At 46.4% G+C, this 9,020-nt stretch overlaps 1 long non-coding RNA gene across 1 annotated transcript in view; it reads right to left on the bottom strand.

The window, feature by feature from the left end:
* The window catches only part of LOC138920884 (uncharacterized), a 70,775-nt gene extending 62,408 nt beyond the window's left edge, over positions 1-8,367 (bottom strand). Inside the window, exon 1 of the long non-coding RNA XR_011432843.1 lies at positions 8,059-8,367. This is a non-coding gene — a long non-coding RNA (uncharacterized lncRNA). The remainder of the gene's footprint in view (positions 1-8,058) is intronic.
* Between the last annotated feature and the right edge of the window lie 653 nt (positions 8,368-9,020).

Genomic DNA, 9,020 nt, shown 5'->3' on the forward strand with positions numbered 1-9,020 from the left:
TCTATACACACTTTCAAATTCCTTGAGTTACCATCTTTGATTTGACCTTGTAATGACCCTGTGGGACAGGTGTTATCCTCCCATGCCTTATGTTGCAGACAAGGAGTGGAGCCTCAGAGACAAGACGTGGTTTGTTCAAAGTCACACTGCTATGACTTCTCAGAGCTCAGGTGAGAACCACTGAACGTTCATTATTCCCAGAGACACCACCCATGACCCTGAAGCTCCACAAGGCATCTAAAGGGGCAGCCCCTTTCCAGCTCTTTTCATTCCCCCATGAGGAGCCTGGAATGCCTGTGGCACATCCACCCCACATCATCGCATCACTTTCACTTATGCTTCTGACTGGTCACTACTCATTTTTATATCTGGGGGTAAAACCCAGAAAAAAAATAACAGCAAGAAAAAGTTCAGTGCTACAGCAGTTATGTGACCCACAAGCCAGCTTGGAAAGTGAACCATATGATGGAATGTTGATCAGTGCGAGTGCATTGGACCAGGTCTGTGGGAAGTCTCAGGACTTGGACTGATGTAGAGAGCCGCCACGCTCTCATGTTTCTCTTTCCAAACCACCTCCACCCTATGCCAGTCACAAATGGACCTGCACAAGCACTGAGCACCAGGATTTCCAAGGTAATCCTTTAAAACGTACATGCTAAGAAGCATCTGTAACTAGATGCTTGAAACATCCTCAATCGGTTCCCAGAGGTGGGAACAACCAACCAAACCACCCCGCCCCCACCACCACGTAGGTTGAGATTCAGTAAACTGTGCAGCAAAAAAATAGTTCTAAGCATCTGATAACGACCTGTTTGTATACTTTATTGAAGATTTCACAATGACTTGACAAAAACGAGGTATAGTGTTGACACATTAAATAATGAATCCAAGCTGCAAAGTAGGAAACATCCTTTTTCATGATACCATGGAAACTCATTCAATAAAATGGAGCAGTTTTCATATTTTGGTAAGACGAGGAAAAGCAAGATCAAACTCACAGGGACTACCCTTTATTCACAAAGATAATGCCTTGAAGGGTCATCCTGCTTCTACATCCCTTAACATGTATCGCAGATGCACTGCTTGGTACCATCTCCCAGTGGAAGTGCTGAGGGAGGCTCTGGCACCCTGTTCATTTTTTATCCCAGCACGGGCAGTCAGCACAGCAGAGCTCAGCAGATGTAGCCGAATGCGGGTTGTGGAGTTCTCAAACTTGATTCCATCACAAGCCCATATTTTGAATTATTGAAAACCTTCCAACACATTTACCTTGAGGTAATAAATTTTTAAAATTTAAAGGGAATGTTTCCAAAGTGAGTTCAGACAAGAAAAACTTGATGAAGATGATCTTACCCAGTCTGATTCTTAACTTAGTCACCCAAGATTATGTACACCTCTGAGCATATTTGTACCAAAGAGGAAAACTTTATGGCATTGCCTTATTTTTCCGGCATGTGCCTGTTCACCACATCTACGAAGGGCTATGAAATGTCTCAAGCACAGTGAAATGGACCTAGGAGACGCATCACACCTTGTTAGGACAGGCGGACACAGAAGGACGGACGGAGTCCAAGCTGAAACAGCTCTGATCAATTACAGACTGAACGCAAACTCTGTTCCTTAGTGCACAGACTATTAGGAAAATCACTGCATGCTGTTTTGGAGAATTCTTACTCAACTCACTAAATTTTCCTCTTCGAACGGCCACGGATGTAATAGTGAAACAGTTTAAAAATCGGTGAGTGTGTAGGCAAGAATTTTGGCATCACACATCACACACCACACATGGCATCACACACATTCGTTCAGGGCTGTATCTGAAGAAAATTGTGAAACAAAGATAAAAGTGATAGGTGCGTTTTCGCTAAGCCATCACTTACGTGCATTTATGTGCATTATTCCAGCAGAAATGCCCAGGAGTGTGCCATCAAACGAGGAAGGAATCTGAAGCTTCAAATGTTTTCTAAATAACCCAGCTCGGTGACTCCTGGCACTGTGGCAATCATGATGATGCTGTCCACACCTTCCCCTGCTGCTTGCCGTCGTCAAGAGCAAGTCTTAATCTCAGGGAGAAATGGCCTGTTAACATATGTAGTGGGTAGAATTGCATTTCCCGGAAAGAGCTGAAGTCCCAACCCCTCCTCCCACCTAAATACGTGCAAAGTGAGCTTATTTGGAAAGAGGGTCTTTGCAGATGTCGTCAAGCCAAGATGAGGTCATGCTGGTTTCGGGTGGGCCCTAAATCCAATGACTGGTGTCTTTATAAGAAGAGGCTAATTTGGACACAGATGCAGAGGGAGGATGATGTGAAGACCCACAGGGAGAATGCCACGTCGTTGGCGTGATGGGTCTACCCGCCAAGGAACGCCAAAGAGTGCCACCCATCACAGGCGGAGGAGGGAGGATCTTTCCCTGGAGCCTTCAGAAAGAACAAGCGTCAGCTGACACCTTGACTGTGGGGTTCTGGCCTGAACTGAGAGAACAAATATCTGTTGTTTGAGGGCATCCAGCTAGTGGTAATTTGTCATGTCACCGTAGGAAACTAAAACAGTTCATAAATCATGATATGGCTGCAAGTGGCATTTGCTCTGAAAAGATGACAAAATTACTCCAAAATTCTTAATTTCTAATGGTGAATTTCCAGACACCACCTGCCTTGTCCTGTCCTCTCCCCAGATCACTTTTCCTCACGTGGGCTTGGGCAATGTGGTTTCCTCCTCAGTAAACTGGAAATAACACTCCTCACCCCACAGATAGATTGATTGGCATCCTTCAGTGAGAAAATGCAAGAAAATTCTGGAACATAGTAGAATGTTCCTCCTGTTTATCATTAGAATCCTTCATAAAAGTTTGGCCTGGATTTAAAACATTTGCCAGTGATCCTAGAATCTGCTGGAGGTTTTTAAATTTGGTAGTTGTGATGGTTAATTTTACCTGTCACCTCGACTGGGCCATGGAGTGCCCAGATATTTGGACAAACATTATTTTGGGTCTGTTTGTGAGGGCATTTTTGGATGAGATCAACATTTGAATCAGTAGACAGAGTAAAGCAGATGGCCCACCTCAGTGGGGGTGGGCCTCGTCCAATCAGTTGAAAACCTGAATAGCACAAAAGTTGGCCTTCCCCTGAGTGAGAGAATCCTCCCGTCTGACTGCTTTCAGACTGAAACATGGGTTCTCCAGCAGCTCCCAGTTTCAGACTCAAACTGGGGCATCAGCTCTACAGATTTTGGACTTGCCAGCCTCCTCCATAATCACATGAGCCAATTCTTCATAATCTCTCTTTCTCTCTCCCTCTCCCTTTCTCTATTTCTCTCTATAGATAAATGGATGGATGGATGGACAGATAGATAAATAGATAGGTAGATAGATATGTAAGTATATATATCTCCTATTGGTTCTGTTTCTCTGGAGATCCCGGAGCACTACAGTATTGAGCATGGTGCTAACCCCTAAAATCTGAGCACACATTTGTACTTTGCACCCATACCATTTATGGAGCACCTGCTACGTCACAGGCACCCAGGAGACGAGCATGAATGAGCCAAGGTCACATCTTCATGATGCTCACACCCTTGGCCTGTGTTCTAAAGAGTCCCTCCTCAGCACGGAGCACTGACATCAATAAGAGCATGACAAAATTGGATGAGGCTCAAAAGTGCGGGTGGTGTCACCCCTCTAATCTAAAATGAGAGGCTAGCACCTATGGGGCCTTCAAAGGAGGCTGCAAAAACCCGTTTGCACCCTTGACACAAAACTCCACTCCAAACAATTTCTTTGGGGGATGTTTTACAATTCTGTTTATTTTTTCCTATGAGGAAGGGTGGGGACTATGCTGTCCTATCATTTCAGGGCCCAGTGGAAGGTTCCAAGGAGACCTCTCAGAGATCTTATCGTGTGTCCCTCGGAATCAGAGGATCTAGAGATTCCAGCGTCTGGGGACTGGGAAGTCGTGGTGAGAGACTGGCAGCTGAACAAAGAGCCGTGGCAACACTGGAGCTAACTGCGCATCCACCAAAGAGGGATGGAGATGTGTTTCTCCTCAGGACTCCTCTTAGATTGAGTTTCCCCCAGAGTGGACCTGGGTCATGGATGTGAGAGCAGGTGTTTGTACAGAGATGATCTCAGGGAGGACCTGTGAAAGGAAAGGGAGGAATTCTCCAGGGAGGGGAAGGCAGCCCATAAGGGAGGGGGTCGGTACTGAACAGTTCCCTTTTGTGAGCACCTAGGGCTCACACCTGCTGGGGATCCTCAGAGAGACTGTGGCAAACTCGCTTCAGAACTGCCCACCTGAGGAATGACAAACATGGGGCATTTGTCATCTGGCCCCCATGGGACAGAGTCATAGGTCACAGGCCCAACCCAAGGGCCAGGGCGCTGAGCATCAGCTGCAGCATCTTTAGAAATGACTGGCCTAAGAGGGCCTCTGGTCAGGGGTGAAAAGAAGCCAGAGGAAAGAGGGTGGAATGTACTATGGGCTGCAGAAGCTGAGGGGACATGAGTGAGTAAGAAGCAGTGTCCCCATTGCAGGATCAGCACATAGGTGCTCCCAGTGGAATTCCAAGGAACCCATAAGAGAAGGTGCCAACCGTGACCAAACGCAAAACCCAGGGTGTGCCAAAACTGTCTCAACCACACCAGTCATTGTCCTTCCACGCCCCACCACCACCCCCCACCGCCGGTCTCAGTTCTAACCTGGAAGGGCCAGTGAGGTGGGGTGGGGAGGGCGACAGAAGACCTGAAGTAGAAATAAGAAAGACTGACTAACCCTCCATCTCCCCCCCGGGCTTCCCAATCACGGGCAGGGAGAACCTTTAACTTCGAATACAGTTTGGGGTTTTGGCTACTAAACTAGACTGGACATCTTAAATACCAAATCAAGGCTGTTTGGGGGTCTAAAATTGTCTAGAACAGCTTTTTATCACCCATCAGAGATTTAAGGAGTTACTGAGTCGCTCAAGATTTCATCCAAGAGTGGGGCTGGGGGAAGAGACCACGTCAGACAGTGGGAGGAAAGAAAACAGTATTTTATGGAGTTTGTCTTGTTCAAAGTAAAAGTTACACATTTTGGCAGGTAGGGGAGGATAGAAACTTCTGAATTCCCAGACCCAAGCAGGCATCCAACAAAAGCCATGCAGCCATGATTCTAGAATTACAATGAATAAAGAAATGGAGCAATAAAGAAATCTATTCCACCCAACGTTCTTACAATCTTAAAAATAACAACTATCCAGGCTCCTATCCAACTGGAAATGAAATTTTTCCCTCTAATAAACATTGTCCCCTGCCACACTCCTTTCTTCAATTACCCCAAATTTAAATATTCTGTTTTCCACTCCCTTTGGTACTCTTGCATTTATTTTTCATGAAATGAAATCCACCCCTTCGCAGGAGGTCCTTTAGTTAATGAGTGGCACGTGATCAATAGGATAGAAGGATTGTTTGTTGCAAATGACTCAGGATTGTGTTCCTCCCTTGCACGGGGGCAGCAGCGTCACATAGTGGGGCAAGTTGGTGGTTTATGGTTCACGTGCAGGTTTTTGCACACTTGGCCGTGGTACCAACTACCATGGAGGCCCCAAGGCTCCTGTCTCCGCTCAGGATGCTGCCGTCTCCTCCTGGTTCTCTACCTCTCTCATGATTTGTTCCCTCTTGCTGTTCCTGAAAATGGCCCCTTTTCCTCTCTCCACCCTTAAGACTTGGTTCTCCCCAGTCACCTGTCAGCAGCCGCTCCTTTCCTCCCTCTTCCCGCTCTCACTGGGTTTTAACCAAATCCTTATCACCAACCTCACCCTCTGTCCTGAGCTTCAGATGTATTCAATTATCTAATCCAGTGGTTTTCAAGCTTGGCTGCACAGAAGAACCACCCGAGTTGCTTTCCAGAAGTGCCGGTGGCTGGGCCCCACTCTTATCCACCGGGATCAGAGTGTGTGAGACAGGGCCTGGAGATTTGTACTTTTTGAGAGCTCTCCTGATTGCAGCACACCAGTGACCTATGCATCTCCTTTCTCCTGTTGGGTTAGCATATTTCCCACACATGTCAGTTTTGTCACCACAGTTCAGCAGTAACGACATTGAGGATATAGACCATATTACCCCATGGCCCCTGAGCTCATGATGATCACCCCAAAAGGACTCAGTGGGAAGAGAAATGGCTGAGAATCCACAGCTGCAGGGTCTGGTTGCAGATGTGCATCAATGAGTGCCGTTCCCTCCGGAAGCTCCACTGACCCCAGTCCCTTTGCCTGTGAAAGAGGAGCCAGAACCTCACTGCATCATTGCTAAGGCACTTTCATGCTCCGTGAGCCTAGGTCCTTGCAAATCACCTGTAATTACCTGTGTCTATTTTCTTTGGGGCCACTTTCTTTTCTCTCATGTAGCTGAGAGCTTTTTCCTTCCCTTTCCCTTTTTTATTTGTAATTTCTAAATAAAATCGTTTAGCCTCTGCCCTATGGAACTTCCATGAAACAAATAGTTCATGAAGGTCATTGACCCAAGGAGCTAGAGTTTCTCAAGAGAGGAAGACATGAGTAGTTCTAACAGGTGAATGCCCTAGTAGAGAGAGTTGGCCATTAGCTGTGCCCTGTAGGGGAAGGAGAAAGCTTCATAAAGGTGGTGGCTTTTGCTAAGCACCTTAAAGTAGGAGTTTATCAAATGGAGAAAATGAAGGAGAAATGGAAGGAGCTGTGTAAATACCTGAAGAATGGGGAAATGTATGGGCAGTGAAGCGAAAAACAGAAAAAGGTAAAAATAATGCACATAGAGAGGACTATGTGTAGATGAACAAATATGGTGTCTGGAATTTCACAACCAAGTGTGTGATGCTCAGGAAGTCAAATGGAGAAGGTGCCAGAGAAACACGGGCAGGAATCCCACTCCAGCAGACTTCACCCTCGCATGTAAAGGAGTGGAGGAGAGTATAAGCCATGACTTTCCACCTGCGTTTCTCCAGAAATTAAGTGCTTTGGGAGAAGGAAGTAATCATACCCTCAAAATATTTGGTCTCATCACAGACTGAAAAGTTGTTCACATCTCCCCACTGGTCCTTTCTTTAATAGAGTCAAAAATGCTTTAAATCCCTAACATGAGTCCTCTACATAAAGGAATATGATATGAAGTTGAACTTCATGTAGAATTTAAAAAAAAAAAAAAAAAGCAATTCCTGCCCATGTTGTCAGGCAATCCTTGGATCCTAACTGCGCAAACTCTAGCTCAGGGTTTGCTTTCAAAGACTCGTGGGGGGAGGGGCAGACAGAGGGAGCAGGAGGGGGCAGGGAGGCAGGAAGAGGCAAGCCTCTTGAGCATGAGGAATGTGATGCAGCCCTTAGCAATAATTTCTTTATCATCTCATGCCCCTATGAAGGAACAAACCACTACTTTTAACCACATCTTCCTAAAAGACAAATACCAGCGTTTACAAAATTAAAGAAACTCCAAGGATGCAAAACTGTGGCCAATTATGCTGCAGCCCAGAGTGAGTGACAATGACCAACTGAGGGCATCCGCCTCTTGCAAAGGGCCATTGTAATTGAGCCACTGCCAGACCCCTAACTAGGGCAGCACCGCTGGGTGCCTCTACAACACGGCGCATCTTAATTGTTTATGCTGGCATTTATTGGATGTCTTCAGTCTGGCTCAGCATCCTTTTATAACTATCCTATTTGACCACAAATCAGATACAAATAAAAATCAGCCACAACATCCTCCGTCCTAAAGGCAGTTGTATTATTTTACAGCTATTTGATACTTAAATTTTAATGAAGGTGGGACCAGCATGGAATATGGACAGAAGCGGAGTGAGCAGAAAGAGAACTTGTTCTGGAATGAACAGGTCGACTGGAAGGAGGGGAGGCTCAGGGAGATGGCGAGCCGACAGGGACAGACGGGCATATGAATGAATGGACCACAGACGTGCATATGAATGAACGGACCCTGCTTATAAATGCGTTGACCAGAGGCCGGTAGTCAGAGCGACAAGATGGCTTCAAAACGCAACACGCAAGGTGCGAGCCTGCAGATGAGGGAGAGGCTCGCGTGAAGTCACCACGCTGTACTTACGTGTTGCAATATTTCACTGCATCCTAAAGCAGCTTGCTCTGGCAGAGGCAGCCCGATGCTGTGCTCCCTCCTGTTTGCTGTTCTTCAGCTCCTGGAGGGAGCCGCGCATCTCCTCTCTCCCACCTGCTGGCAGTTCCCTGAAATGCAGAGTGCACCTGGTCATCAGCGGGGCTTCGAGGATGCCCGAATTCCACTGTACTTCCTCTCATTTGGAAACCGAAATGTGGTACCGAAGCGACTCCAAGTCAGGCTAAACGTTTCTTATCACACACTTCTCTTTTGAAATTTATCTCCATCTCGATGGGAAGTTCTGGGTTGCATGTGAGAACGGAAAGCTACGTAGTGGATGATAAATATTTCATGATGTCAACTCTGCAGCAATTTTGAATGAGATCTTCCACCAAGTTCCAGAAATAACTCCACTTTCTCGTTAGAAACAACAGAAAGAATCCTACTGCTGTTTGGGGCGGGGTAGGGGTGGGTTGGAGTCCAAAAAGCTCACTGTTTTCAGACACTGAGATGATATTCTTTTCACTTAAGGGATCTCAGCCAAAGAATAGCCCTCGGACCACAACTCCAACCCCTCCAGTTAGGAGTCGTGCCTTCTAGAAACAGGAGGCAGGGCGGGAAGATGTGAAAGGGAGAGAAGGGCACGATGCCTGTACCTTCTCAGACACACCAGCGGGCTCCCAGAGCAGATAAATTAGTCTTTGAGTCTCATCCAAACAGTGAACTTGACCAATCTCGTCTCCTGTGTCTTGACCGGCAAGTGGATGGAGTTAGCTGTTTTGAGCGGGAGGAGTGCAAATGGGGGCTCCAGACTAGGAGGAGTGGGAAGGGTTGATTGGTGTGAATCCATCAGTCAAAGTCTTGAATCCAGAGTATTTAAACAGGCAAACAAAATTTGACAAAATGGGAAATCGGAAGACAGTAGTAACCTTCATGGTTATATTCTGACATAA

The sequence above is a fragment of the Equus caballus genome, chromosome 26, assembly GCF_041296265.1.
Source record: "Equus caballus isolate H_3958 breed thoroughbred chromosome 26, TB-T2T, whole genome shotgun sequence".
NCBI lineage: Eukaryota > Metazoa > Chordata > Mammalia > Perissodactyla > Equidae > Equus > Equus caballus.